The 14,805-nt window shown below is 34.8% G+C and overlaps 1 protein-coding gene across 11 annotated transcripts in view; it reads left to right on the forward strand.

Moving 5' to 3' along the window:
* LOC129776872 (protein disks lost) overlaps window positions 1-14,805 on the forward strand; it is a 654,166-nt gene that overhangs the window by 599,415 nt on the left and 39,946 nt on the right. The window lies entirely within an intron of this gene.

The following is a 14,805-nucleotide window of genomic DNA, read 5'->3' on the forward strand; positions in this document are numbered from 1 at the left end:
ATTGGGGCATTGCACAATGGTCCAGGAGGTGCATTTAAGTGGAAATTAGCATTTAGAGTACGACAGTTATTCTCTAGTCAAAAATTGTATTCAACAAAGTTGTTACCTATGATGATAGAGCGCTCATTTTATGTTGTTAAATATAAGGTGACCACAATTGTCAATGAAATAAAAAATATAACTTTATTATCTTTATAGATAAAATTAAATGTAGTTCGACAATGTTGTAGCCTCAGTTATTTGAGACATCCTTGTGGAACAATTTTTTTTCTATCTCTTTAAATACCCGATATAGCGCTTTTTCTCTAAGTGCGTTAGGATCACCATGAAAAAAACTGATGTTTTGCTCTAACCTTCATATTTCAAATTCTACATACAAACTATTTTCGAAAGACTTTTAGAGCTTACTAATACACATGTTTTGCGATGCAGAACTTGTCAATATCTCAACTCTACTCAAAGTTATTGATATTTCTTCCAAAAAAATACGCTCTCTTCATTTGTTTGTCATTCTTTCTGGGGCAAATTTGAAAGAGCATATTCCACTCTACATAATGTGAGATTTTCAAAACTTTTTGATATCATGAGTTTTTGGGTGAGAAACTCAAATACTTTGAGTAGGAATAGGATATTGACAAGTTCATAGCAAAATGTTGGTCTTGATGAGCTCTAAAAGTCGTACGCAGACAATTTTGATGTAGAATATATAAAAGTTAGAGAAAAAAAAAACGTTTTTTCGAGGTCACCCTAATGCAACCTAGAAAAAAGCGCTGAATCGATTATAATAAAAGATAGAAAAAAGCTTTGTTCTACAAAGTTGATTAACCCTTTCTCTACGAGCGTCGTCTATAGACGACATACTGCACTGGTGATACTGCACACCAGCGCGATATGCATACTTTTCGGCGCAGCGGTAGCACTCCCACGGAGCACACGTAGTGAAAGGGTCTACATCATTGTCGAACTATGTTTATCTCTATCTATAAAGATAAGAAAGTTAGATTTTTTATTTCACCTAAAATTTTGGTCACCCTATTTTTGACAACATTGAAATAAGCGCTTCATCATTTGTAATAACTTTATTGAAGACAGTTTTCGTCTAGAAAATAAAAGTTATATATTTATTTCATCGACAATGGTCACCCTATTTTCGACAACATAAAATTAAGCAACTTTAAATACTTGAAATCTCCAAAATCTATACTACATTTTTTTCAAAAAGGCCAAATTTTTTTTTCTCATTATTTACAAAAAAAATCTAATAGAATCTATGACACGTACCCCCAAAATTTGATTTAAAAAAATTAAATGTAGGAAACTATTTAAATTTTCATGAAAGAACACAAAAAAGTTCATTGAGAAAAAAAAATTTTAAAAATTGAAATTCATTCTTCTCAAAAGTTGAATGTTTAAAAATTCTCAGAAAATAATATGAATAGTCCATACAACAACCAACAAGTCACCCATACATGGAAAGTCTGAAATTTTTACAGGGAAAATGACTTTCTAACAACTTTTCCATGTTTTATTTGACAACAAATACAACTAAACCTAATTTTATTTAATGTCAAGATAACTATATTCTATACCCAAATTCGACAATGTTTTAGATCTCAATAAAATATGGACTTTTGTCGAAGACGTCAACTTTCTATCTTTTAGTTTCTGGTGTACAATGCATTTTTGCATGGAAACTTCTGAAAAAATAATATTTTACTCGTAACATTTTTGTGAGTAATTTTTCGCGTTCGTCCTGTTCTTGACATAAATTGAGATAAATAGTATATTTTCCAATAAAACATGAAAAAGTTGTTGTAGTGCCCTTCTTACGATGTTTAGGTGACTTGTTGGCAATTGTATGAATTATTCATATATAGAATTTCTTGAAACATGTTTGATAAAATTTAATTTTAATTCTCAAACAAACCTTTTTTCAATGAAATTTTTAAAAAATCGTTTGATATTTTTTCAAATGAAAACATAAGTAATAGATTATTTTTCATTCTTCGATCTGATCAAAGTTTGTAAGTAAGTTTAAGTGTTGTTGAATTGAAAGTTTAAAAAAAACCAAAATCCAAAATATTCCTTGCTCGAAAACCAGGAATAAGATCTACACAATTTTTGTCAGAAAAAAAAATTGATGGTGTTCTACCCAAAAACTCATGATTTCAATTTTAATTTACTCAAACACAAAAAATAACATAGTTTTGAAAATCACACATCATGTAGAGTGAAATATGCCCTTTTAAATGTCGCCAATAAACAAACAAATGAAAAGAGCATGTTTTTTGGGAAGAAATATCAATAACTTTGAGTAAAGTTGAGATATTGACAAGTTCTGCATCGAAAAATGTTTGTATTAGTAAGCTCTAAAAGTCTTTGGAAGACAGTTTGCATGTAAAACTTGAAATATAAAAGTTAGAGCAAAAAAACAGTTTTTTTCATGGTGACCCTATTGTAATTTAGAAAAAATGCGCTATATCGGTTTTTCCAGGAGATAGAGAAAAACTTTGTTGTACAAAGATGTCTCAAATAATTGGGACTACAACATTGTCGAACTATGTTTACTTCTATCTATAAAGATAAGAAAGTTATATTTTTTATTTCATCGAAAATTTTGGTCACCCTATTTTTGACAACATAAAAGCGAGCGCTCTATCATGAGTAACAACTTTGTCTAAGACAGTTTTTATCTAACTGTCGAGCTCTAAATGCTAATTTCCACTTAAATGCATCTCCAGGATCATTGTGCATTGTTAACAGTGATACCATCTAAGTATCAGACTAGAAGTACAGGTAAATCTTTTTTTGCTATCATTTTTTGTGCGATTTTCTATGAGTGTGCGTTTTTTCGATATTTTCAGATACATATTTTACGAAGTTATCATTCATTTAGCTTTTTTTCGCAAGTACGAAAAGAGCATATTTGCGTCTAAATTATCCACTTCTCAAATCATTCTATCAAATGCACAAGATTTCTAATAGCATCAGGTCTCGACATATAACTAGAAGCGCAACCAGAGTTGCCAACCCTTCACATTTTCCTGGATATTGCCAGTTTTATTCAAGCATGCCAGCGAAACAGCTAAAGCCAAAAAATATACGGTTTTACAATGTTCACAGTTTTATCCAGCTTTTTTTTTTATTTTTTCTGCATTTTCAGGTTTCACTTCCCAAAATTATATTCTTTTCTTCCATTTTTGAGAATTCTACTCCACTTCACTCACATCGAAGGCCTGTATGACGTTTGTCGTCTATATATCTATACCTGTCTATTTAGTATAAGCACACAGATGTATGATATGGTGTTTTCTCAATAATTTGCCTTCCTTTCATTGATATAAAGTTTGATCAGGAAAATTATGCCAGTTTGGAAAATGTTTATGTAGGTGATGCTATCGAAATGTTGATCAATGAATATTTATCAGTATGTAAAATTTCACACAACGCCGTAGCTAAATAAAAGACCAATATGCTTAATTTTAGATTAAACTATGCTATCAAATTCTAAAACATTTCAATTTCAATGATCCATCCAATCATCAACATGATGATAATTTATCCAACTATTGTTATAGAAAGAAAGTATATGTCAATTGTTCCCCTTCTACAAAATTTTCCAAATATTAGCGGTCGAAATGGTATTCTGGATATCGATAATGAATTTTGAGAGATCCGAAACCTGGATTTTACTAACTTCACTGTAAACGAACGCCAAGATGCTGCTTACTTTTGAGATAAAATTCTATCCCATAAAAGTATGACATGCATTTTGCTTTTCCCAAATTGGAAATATTATTACAACATTACTGATTCTGACGCATTCCTCAGCAACCGTTCAGTATACAATTCGAACAAATTTAAACTAGGAAGTAGAACAGGAACGAAAACTATGCGACGAATTCTAGCTTCCAAAAATTATGTTGAAATAAAGAATAATGAAGAAAAAAAGCGCAATTCCAGCTGGTCGCTGACCTCATCCTGACCTGACATTTTTTTCGAACTTGCTGCCTCAATATTCATCATCATATGAACAATTCAAATTACGACTGATTTTTCAAAAGGACGTATTCAAAATCATTGATCTTTCTTTCAAAAAAAACCTAATTCGAAATTCAGACGTCTGATTAAAATATGATTGACAAAGTTGTTGGAAAATCAATGAACTATTTACGAATATAGCATTTTAAATGCAGAAAATCTTGCTAAAAATTGAATTTAATATTAAAAACATTTACACGAACACCACCCCCCTCGATTGTTTTTATATATTACCATTCGAAACCCATTCCAATTTGGCATATAGTGGTGTCGTGTCAGAGAAAAATGAAGAAAATTATCAAATTTCAATATGTTGTGAAATCCTAACCATTTATGAGAAGTCACATAAAAATTTAAATCTACATGAAATTCGACAATAAAAAACTATGTACAGGGAAACTTCGATATAACGTACCTTCGTTATAACGTACCCTCGATATAACGTCACTCGATATAACGTACATTTTACCTCGATATAACGTACACATTTCCAAAGTGTAAAGGAAAAAAATTTTCAATATTTTTTTACTGATAAAACAATGAATTATCTGTATTGTGGTGCTAAAACAAGTATTGTACCTTCAATCAATCCAGAAATACAGCTGATTCTAAATGAAACAAGCTTCAATCAACAGTACGGAGGGAAATATCATGAGAAAGGCTGGCTTCGTCTTCTTATTGAAGTTATTCATCAACTTTACTAAAACAGCAACACAATAACGTATTATAGACTACGTTTGTGAGTACTTTATTATGCTTCGATATAACGTACAATTCGATACAACGTACAATCTTGAAAGTGAAATGTACGTTATATCGAAGTTTACCTGTATAACGTTTTATTCTAGGACTAATCATTCTTGAAATAATTGCATCACGGAAAAAACGCTGTAGAAATTTAATTTTTAGGAATTATATCTTCAGCTTTCGCTTATAATCAGATAAGAGTGTATAGATCACGTTGGCCATGATTCACTGTCAATTTTTCGTAAATTTGGAAAAATGTCGTCGAACGAAAAAGAGCGTCGTGAATTAATCCTGCGCACTCATTTCGAGAATCCGGAGTTGTCACATCGGGACATCGGTAAGATGCTGGGAATCGTCCAATCCACGGTCAGCAGAGTACTAAAACGATACATCGAGAACCTAACCATCGACCGGAAGGTGAAGAACGGCAAAAATGGATGCTCCGTCAGTGAAAAAGATCACAAGCGCGTAGTTAAGCAGTTTAGAGTAATCCGAGAAGTTCGGTCCGGGATGTCGCCAATAAGCTGAATTTGTCAAGTTCATTCGTCCAGCGGACCAAGCAGCGGGAGGGCCTGCGTACATACAAGGTTCAGAAGGCTCCTAACCGCGACGAAAGGCAAAACATGGTGGGGAAGACGCGAGCCCGGAAGCTGTACACCGAAATGCTGACGAAGCCGCATTGCCTGGTAATGGAAGACGAAACCTACGTCAAAGCGGACTTTCGTCAGCTGCCGGGCCTGTTGTTCTTCTCCGCAGAGGACAAATTCAGCGTTCCTGAGGAGATTCGCAAGCAGAAACTATCCAAGTTTGCCAAAAAGTACATGGTGTGCAAGCGATCTGCTCTTGCGGAAAGCGGAGCGCCCCCTTCGTGATGACCGTCACGGTAAACGGACAGGTTTACCTTAAGGAGTGCCTATAGAAGCGCTTACTACCACTATTGAAGCAGCACGAGGGCCCGACCATCTTCTGGCCGGATCTCGCTTCGTGCCACTATTCAAAGGACGTGTTGGAGTGGTACGAAGCCAACGGGGCCACCTTCGTGCCAAAGGAAATGAACCCGCCCAACGCGCCGGAGCTTCGCCCAATAGAGAAATTTTATGGCGATTATGAAGCAGGCCCTCCGGAAGAACCCAAAAGTTGTCAAATCGGAGGCGGACTTCAAGAGAAAATGGATTTCTGTTCAAAAAAAAAACTACAACCTGACGTTGTACAGAACCTTATGGACGGGGTAAAAAGGAAGGTGCGAGCATACGGGCTTGGGCTCGAAGTATAAATAAAAAGAAAATGCCAAAAGTAGTTTTTATTTTACTGTCTAAAATTTTCAAAAGGATCGGTCTACTGGGCGAATTTCTACAGCGTTTTTTCCGTGATGCAATTTGATGTGACACACCCTTTATTTTATTATATAAAAATAGTGTTAGTGAAATGTCTATACGATGTCGTAATGCAGCAGTATGCATTTCCTAATGTTTCACAATCATAATTGCCATTATACGGCGATTTGCCTCTTATTAGACAGGCCTGTAATGCGACACGAATAATTGGACATTTGATCTCCAATTGGACATTTTTGTAAATATACCTTTGTGCGAGTTTCTACAACGCGATAAATTTTTAGCAGTTTTTTCAACCATTTTCCAATAATTTATGGTGTTACAACAAAATTGTTTACACTTTAATCTTATCATATACTTAATTACTATTAACTGTTATTATTCTTCAAGCAGGAAAATTTTTCATCAAATTCTCCGAAAGTTGAGTTCATTTCACTAGATTATATGCTATATTTCGCACACTTTTCTAATGGTCATTTGTAAGATTTTCATCGTTTCTCTGTTTTAACTTGTTTTTCACACTATGTTTTTTCGTTTGTGTTGTGTTTATTGATATGTCCAATTACAGGTCACAATCGCCTCTAATGTGACACTGAGTGGTGCCTCGGGATGTCCATTTAGATGCGAATCACTGTTATTAAGTTGTATACCTCGAGAATATGTGTTATGAATAGCATTTAGAATGTTATTATTTTATCACTGATTTTCCAACAACATTGTCAAACATCATATTTTAACATCTGAATTCCGTGTAACGACTTTTTGAAAACAAATAATGATGATTTTGAATACGCCGTTTTGAAAATCAGTCGTAATTTGAATTGATCATAATGAAAATTATGACTTAGTGTAGCTTCCATAAGAACCAAAATACGAATCGAAAAGGCGTCGAAATTTGCTGTGTTTCGACTGATTTGACGCTCTAAAATAAGATCATGATTAGTTAGAATGACACAAAATGTATTACAATAATGTTAAAATGTATAATCACAGGCAAATTATAAATGCTAATCACTTATACTGTCACTGTACATCGAAATTTTTACTTCTAATATGAACAAAATTGAGGAAAAAAACGATTCTTCCAGCTTTTATCCAATTTTTTTTTCGATTTTTTCCATCTTTTTCCAGTTTTTTTTTCCTAGAATTTTTCCAACTTTTTCAATAACTTGGTTGGCAACTCTGAGCACAACACAACCACGCGCAACAAACAAAAGCAAACTGTCCAATCGCACAGCAGGAAAACCTTTTTGATTATCTATAATTGCTATCGTAAAACACATCAGGGGCACGTTGAGTCGTGCCCAATGATTGGGTACTCAATCATCAACAAAGCGAACATTTTTGTTAATAATACTTTTAATAACAACTTGAGAAAAGTTAGCGTTGCAACGCTATCAAAAACATGTCCCCCTCCCCTCTCCCATTCTCGGCGGCGTTTCCTGCTTGTTATGGAAATCACCATGGCAATTTGATTACCATCTTTTGTACTTTCGTCTCACCCAAGAAGTGCTTCTGCTTGTTAAAATCAGTCGAGCAACAGAGTGCCTTTTTAAGATTTATTTTCATACCTTCTCGCTGTCGTTGATACGACTATGTCAACAACAACGAGAAGCGAAAAAAAATGGATGGCGCTATGAAAACAATAAAGTTTTTACGCTATATTTTTCTTTTCTTCCGTGAGTCACCAGGACAACTGATAAAGGTATAAAGGCGTGATGCTCACAGCACAGCATAACACTTTCATGCCTGCTCTGTTGGCTCTTCCGGCTCTTGTACTTTTTTGTGCGTTTCGTTTTATTTCTGCCATTCAAGACTTGTTGGTAAAGATCAGAACCTGCGATGTCCAGCTTAGCAAATTCTCGTACTGTTGTTGGTGTGAAGCTTGATTGAATCCACAACGCTTCATCTATTTCCTCGCCGATGAACCAGTGCACAGGTCACCCCTCAAGATTGACGCTCACTCTGTTTGATTATCGTATTCAGCTCCAGATCCAAAAACGAACGCGTCAAAGCGAAGGTGTGCGCGAATGGAATCATGTCATAGCGGAAAAATAAACAACGAAAATTATGTCCCATTCCTTCTCATCGCTCCCCATCTCACGGAAATACCCCCAGATCGGTGGGTGTGTATTTGTGTGTGGCAAACAAAATGGACCTTTCTCGTGGTGGGATATGATTATTAATGGCTTTTCCGGAATTGAATCTTTGTTTTCCCCTCGAAAAAGGGGCGGCAAGTAACGTGCTCTGTTTGTCACGAATTTCTTATCTAATGCTTACAGGTTGGCACGTTCAGGTCGAACGGGCCTAAGCATGAATTAGGCTCAGACCTGTGAGAAGGTTGTTGGTTCCCAGTCGCTGTTTGAAGGGATGAGAAAATGTGATTGATTGCGTTTTTGAACGGCGCATTTGAGGCTTCAACCATCTTAACTGGAAAACCAAATATGGCCTAATTAAGTTTTTACAAAGGTTGAACACATGAAAATCCGGACACGAATATATTGTTTTAAAATGCGATTCAACGTCCATAGTTCAATAGTTCAATAGATGGTAGATATTATGATTACTGGAAAACCATTGTTCCAGTCGTCCTTCTTACCATCGGTAATTGCTCGAACTTTTCTCCATCACTTTGATGCAAGCTTTACAGTCCAGTCGAACATTAAATCGTATAACTATACTGCCCATGATTGCATAGGAGACGTAATCGACAACACTATTAGTGTTGGGAAAACGCGTTTCTGTTGTTTTATGGCCTACAAGCATAACCATGCAAATTTCCGATGAAATGATCTGTCCAGTTGATGGATATTATCGGCAAAAAGAGGGCCTAGGTGATTTTGCGGATTAACACATATTTTTTCCATTTGAAAAACGCTTGCGTCTATTTATGCGGACAATCAATCGTTTCAATAAACATTTGTTCGCATAGCTAGACGTAATCACCAGGTTGCTCTGTTTGTAGCGCTAGTATTTACAATTCCGATAATAGTCAAAACGTTTCCGTCGGTAGTTTCAGTTGTTATCGGATGAAATCAAAAAGGTTTGGAAGAAATTTAGTGAAATGTCTGGAAAAGGTGCTCTCGATTTGTTGCCAGTCTATGATAGTACTTTTTTTCCTGAAGAATACTCTGGGATATGATAAGAACAGCAGGTTCGTGTTTTTTCAATTAATTGAATTTCTGAAGGCAATCTGCAATGTTGGTAATTTTAGTAACATGATTTACCGATATCACGATCAATCGCATAAAGATGGTGTAGTGACTTACTCCAACGGTATGAGTAACTGCTGAGTAAGTGGAATAATTCAATGCTGAATCCGACGAGTTATAATTCTAAGAACCAATTTTATCTTAATTTTACCACTGATCGGATTGTTTCATTATCTACTCGAAGATTCAAATGCGGAAATTTAGGTAATTATAACATTAAAAAACACAATTCTCTTCTCTTTGTTCATCGTGTACAGAAAATAGTAATTATATGAGCAGCGCTTCAATGGTTTCTTATATTCATCTATTAGAAAACACTAAGTAATAAGACACCATCGTGACATACATGTTTGGACTCTACAAAGAATGTGATTCAAATGTAGATTTAGTCTATAGCACATAACACTGACAATTGTTGATTTTCGAACAATGTATGAAAGCTATATGGAACTACGTCTGTTATGCGGACAAACAGTGATTTTTCGGAATCGTTTTTTCAAAATTGCTCAAATGTTTTCGAACAAAAAATGTTTATTTGCATGTTGAGCAAACGTATTACATGGTGTAGCGAAACAGCGAAAAAGTCATTTTTGTTCATTTTGCCGTTTACGTCTCCTATACGAACATGGGCAGTATAGTATATGCAGCATCATATATTCCATATTCTGTGTGTGTGATACATTTAACGGTATGAGACATAGAGAGAACTGCCGTCGATGCCGTAAGATGTGTTCTTCGTCCAATGTTTTCCAATCATTACTTGTTTTAGATGTATTATTTCGAAGGTATCCTACTTTGAAGATAAATTAAAACGGACAAAAAAGTTATTCATGTCCTGGCACTTTTATGAAAGAATGTGAGATGATCATATTTTTTACTTCTTAAAATCATCGTCGCAGCTCAAGATGAATTATACAATTGAAAAATGATTGCAACTTGATTTTAGATTTGACAGTATCAACACAGCAGTAGAACACAATACGAATCACTTGTCGAAAAGTGTCTCCATTTTCACCACTACGGTATTGACGAATATTGTTTTTTTCCATTATGTTTCGTCGGAGAGTGCATGCGTAACTGACAGATTTCTATAGGAACTGTGGAAAGATGGTAATGTTAATGTTTATATATGAATTATCGTACAATTTAATTGAATGAAGTTGTTAACAAAACTGGAATTAAGCTAATCTTTCAATTTAAACGAAGATTGATATTAGATTTTTGGCATTTGTTGATGTTTATTGCGTGAATTGTTCATAGTATAGGTTGTTTGGAACGAAGGTCTAATATAATGATTCTATTTTGAGATTTCTATTTACAAACATACAAGCATGACTAATATAAATTGTATATATAATATATAATATACGGGCATACACATGCAAACTTGGAGGTGATATACATAAATCCTAGCAAACATTTAATCGTATAACTATGGTATATGCAGCATCATATACTCCATATTCTGAGTGTATATGATACATTAAACGGTATAACTTCTGCACATGTTAGATCACATATAAATTCATATCGAACCGCAATCGTATAAAATATCAATCAAAATATGCATCATGTGTACCTAAAATCGTAAATAATGCAAAAACGCTATTTTCTATATCTTGATGGATAAAGTCGCATATCGAAGAAAAGAGCACCGAAATATGACCATGTGCAATATTATATTCGTACATTCTATTCATTTTATATAACATTGTCGGATCAAATCGCATATTATTGTAACAAGCACCTTAATATCGTTATATACAACATTTTATACGTATATACTATGGCATATACGCATATCGCCTCTACTTTTGCATGTATATACCAGTTACACGCATCATATATCATCTAAATGTGTTTTAGATGTATGTATAGCGCTTCCAATTATGACACTTATATGCAAAAGTGGAGGTGATATACATGCCTAATACGACTAATGTCATACATATATATGATTATCACATACATAAAAAAGCAGATGGCGGAAAATATTTCCGCAAAATGTTTAATCTCACAAATCCCCTTTTGTATTTATGAGAACATTTATACTTGTAGAAATGGGAATTATTCAATTGACTTTCAGTGAGAGGGGGATATGAATGTTTGAAATGAGTGTTGGTGATGGTTAAGAAAATTACTCATATAGGATTCGAACTCCGTTTGTTTGGATTATCGAACAGCAGCTATTTCGCACAGCTATCTGAAATATAGTTCTGAATTCTGAATCTGAATTTATAATTCACTAGCTGACCCGGTAAACTTCGTCCCGCCCACAACTGCTTTTCTGATTTAAATAATTTCGAACACTCACGTTCCCCGAAAATCATTTTTCTGTGCGCGATCTATATTCGCAGTATATAATTTCTTTCTTGACATATACACCTGACGCGGACTGAGACACTTCAATCCTGATACTGACTGTCCAAAGTCGTTGCTCCGTTCTTGAGTTAAATCGTGAGGAACGGACACCAAATCATTTTTATTTATATAGACTAGCTGACCCGGCAAACTTCGTTCCGCCCAAAATTTGGCTCCATTTGTTGGATTCCTTCTCGATTCATGCAGAAGTTTGTGTTTCATTTGTATGACAGCCTCCTTTCCCTTGGAGAGGGGTTGTAGGTGTGTCAAACCACCATAGGAACATTTATTGTTCCTTGAAACCTTCATACGCCAAATTTGTATCAATTTTCTTGATTAGTTCTCTTGATACGAAAGAGATACAAATGCAAACTGCCTTCGAGTTGGATTTTACGATAGCGTATATAATAAAACCGATTCTTAAATCATAGAAAATGCGGAAAACCCGATTTTATTCATCACGACAGATTAAGTCGTAATTCGGTAGACCAATCATCGGCTTTATAATATACACTTCACCCAACAACGATAGATAAACTGTATAAAATATACATATATAATGTTGCGTATAGCGATATTACGACGCTGGTCATAACGATATCGAATTAATCTACCAAGCATATGCCAAGTCACAGTAAATGCTTGCGAATTTATTTGGATAGATATAAAATTTATATTCGCCTACCCGGCGAACTTCGTTCCGCTTAATTTTTTTTATATGAATTCTTTCCGAACATTCACGTTTGCTTACCGAGCGAACGTTCGTGGGTTCAATCGCAGAACTCTCCATTGATTGATCTTTACGATTTCTTCAATTTTTCTATTTACTTTAATTATCCTATCACTTCTACCGAACTTCGCCATTATAATATAAATTTATTTTCAGACACAATTTTCGCTCAAGTTTCTTTTTTTTATCTTCGCTTATTTTTCGTCGGCCTATTTCCGCCACTTCAGTGCCAATCACCGACAACAGGGAGGCGACTCCACCTGTTACTACCTATCAGACTCAACAACTCATGAGCCGGGCCAACTTCTTTTACTTCCCCTCCGAAGGAAGACGTAACCAGAGAATTTTCGCCTCAGAAAATCCCAACGACGCCAGCTGGGATTGAACCCAGACCGATCGGACTGTGAGACTGTTACGCTAACCACACAACCACTGGCGCCGTCCTCAAGTTTCTTGATTCATTCGTAAATAACATGTTTCTCCGTTAGATGAAATACATGTTTGTTGCAGAAAAGTAACTTTTCATTAATATTTTTTTTCCATCTGAGAAACATTTTTGCTTCACACTAATGAAAGCTTAATCCCGCAAACGCGAAATCCAATTGGACTAACAACAATGTAATTCTGGAACATATAGGAATTATTTTTTTTTTGAACTTTTTCTCGAAGCTTTTCAGAAATTTCAAAACGTTTTCTCACCATAACAATGATCAATGGGCAGAGACAAACACAACGAAGTAAAGACGGCTCAAATCGGACCATTCCTTTTTCGGGTTTTGCGCTTAGCAACACATTTGGTCTTCCATTTTTATTTATATAGAAGATAGAAGAAAGAGAAGTGCGTTATTTCACCCGAAAATCAATTTCCACCTTCAAACAAAGATTTCGTTAGCGCAAATATCGAATGGACTAACAACGGTTATCATGATGTAATTTTCGAACACATGAGTATTAAATTTTCCGAATTTTCCAATTTTCGTTCACAGTTTTCCGAAAATTTTCCGATTTTTCTTTCCGCTATATCGATTTATGGGCTGAGTAAAACACAACAACATAAAGACGACGCGCTTAGCAACACATCTGGCCTTCCATTTTTATTTATATAGATTACAGATATAGAAACAAAACCAAATAAATGTCGGAAAGTATTTGTGAGGTTATAATTACATTCATAACCTCACGAATCGCCATTTCCAGTTATGAGAGTATTCGTGTTTGAAACAATAGAACCTATTCAACTGGCTATTAGTTGGGGTGGAATATAAATGTTTAACACTTTCGACGCCCCGTCACCCAGATATGGGTGACACTTTCCTCGCTCAAATTGAGTAGGATTTTTAGAAGGAATTTGATAGAATAGGCACCTAAATGTAACTATAGGATATGGAGAAAAATAATTAAATCATAACCATAATATTATACTGTTTATACTATACTTTTTATTAATTTATAGTACGGATGGTTCGTACTGCAGTTTTTTGCAAAACCTTTATACTATGACTTTGGCATGTGTTATTGTCATCAATTCGTCTTCAATTGAAAACAAACATTGCTAGATCATGTAAAAGTTATCTATAAACTAAGTTTGATCTTCATTTAATAATTTAATCGCAAGTTGGGCTCTGCAAGAAACTCAAATACGTCGCGTTGGGCGTCGAACGTGTTAAAATGAGTGGTGGTGATGGATAAGAAAATTGCCTAGCTTGGATTCAAATTCTGGTTATTTAGATTATCAATCATCAGCTATCTCGCACGACTCTCGGAAATATAATACTGAAGTAACTCAAATTCGTACATATGATACGAATAAGATGCAATTGTTAACATATCATTTCTTGTTGCCAATTCTTCTCATTTAACTGTATCCTAAGGAAAAGGAAGTCATCGCAATCAAACAAACCAAATACTTAGTTTCGTTCATCCGAAATATTAACCCAGGAAATTCATAAGAACGATCTCAATCCTAAAGAATGTTCGTTGAATTATCTGAGAACAATTCGTTTTTCTGAACTGTCACACTAATCACAAACGTAATTAGATACTATTTATGAACCAACTTGGCAGCCTTGCAAAACCATATAAACCAAGGCGCATAGAAGTATACTGCCAGGTTGGTTAATACGATAAAACCATTCTGCATCAATCTTGAAACTCTAGTGTGTTTTGTTATTGAACAAAAGTACTAGTACTAACTGCAGTTTAATACCACTGAACTTATTAAATTTTGATCGCTTGTGATTAACCTTTCCTTTCATGCTTCAGGTAAACGCTTTCTTTCGTACTGTTTTCATATACCCTTATCCAACTTAGTGACCAAATGACCGCGGCTTATACCATTGATCCGTCCAGAAATAACCATCAACAATTATGATGTGTCAAA

The sequence above is a fragment of the Toxorhynchites rutilus genome, chromosome 3 (assembly GCF_029784135.1).
Source record: "Toxorhynchites rutilus septentrionalis strain SRP chromosome 3, ASM2978413v1, whole genome shotgun sequence".
NCBI classification, from domain to species: domain Eukaryota; kingdom Metazoa; phylum Arthropoda; class Insecta; order Diptera; family Culicidae; genus Toxorhynchites; species Toxorhynchites rutilus.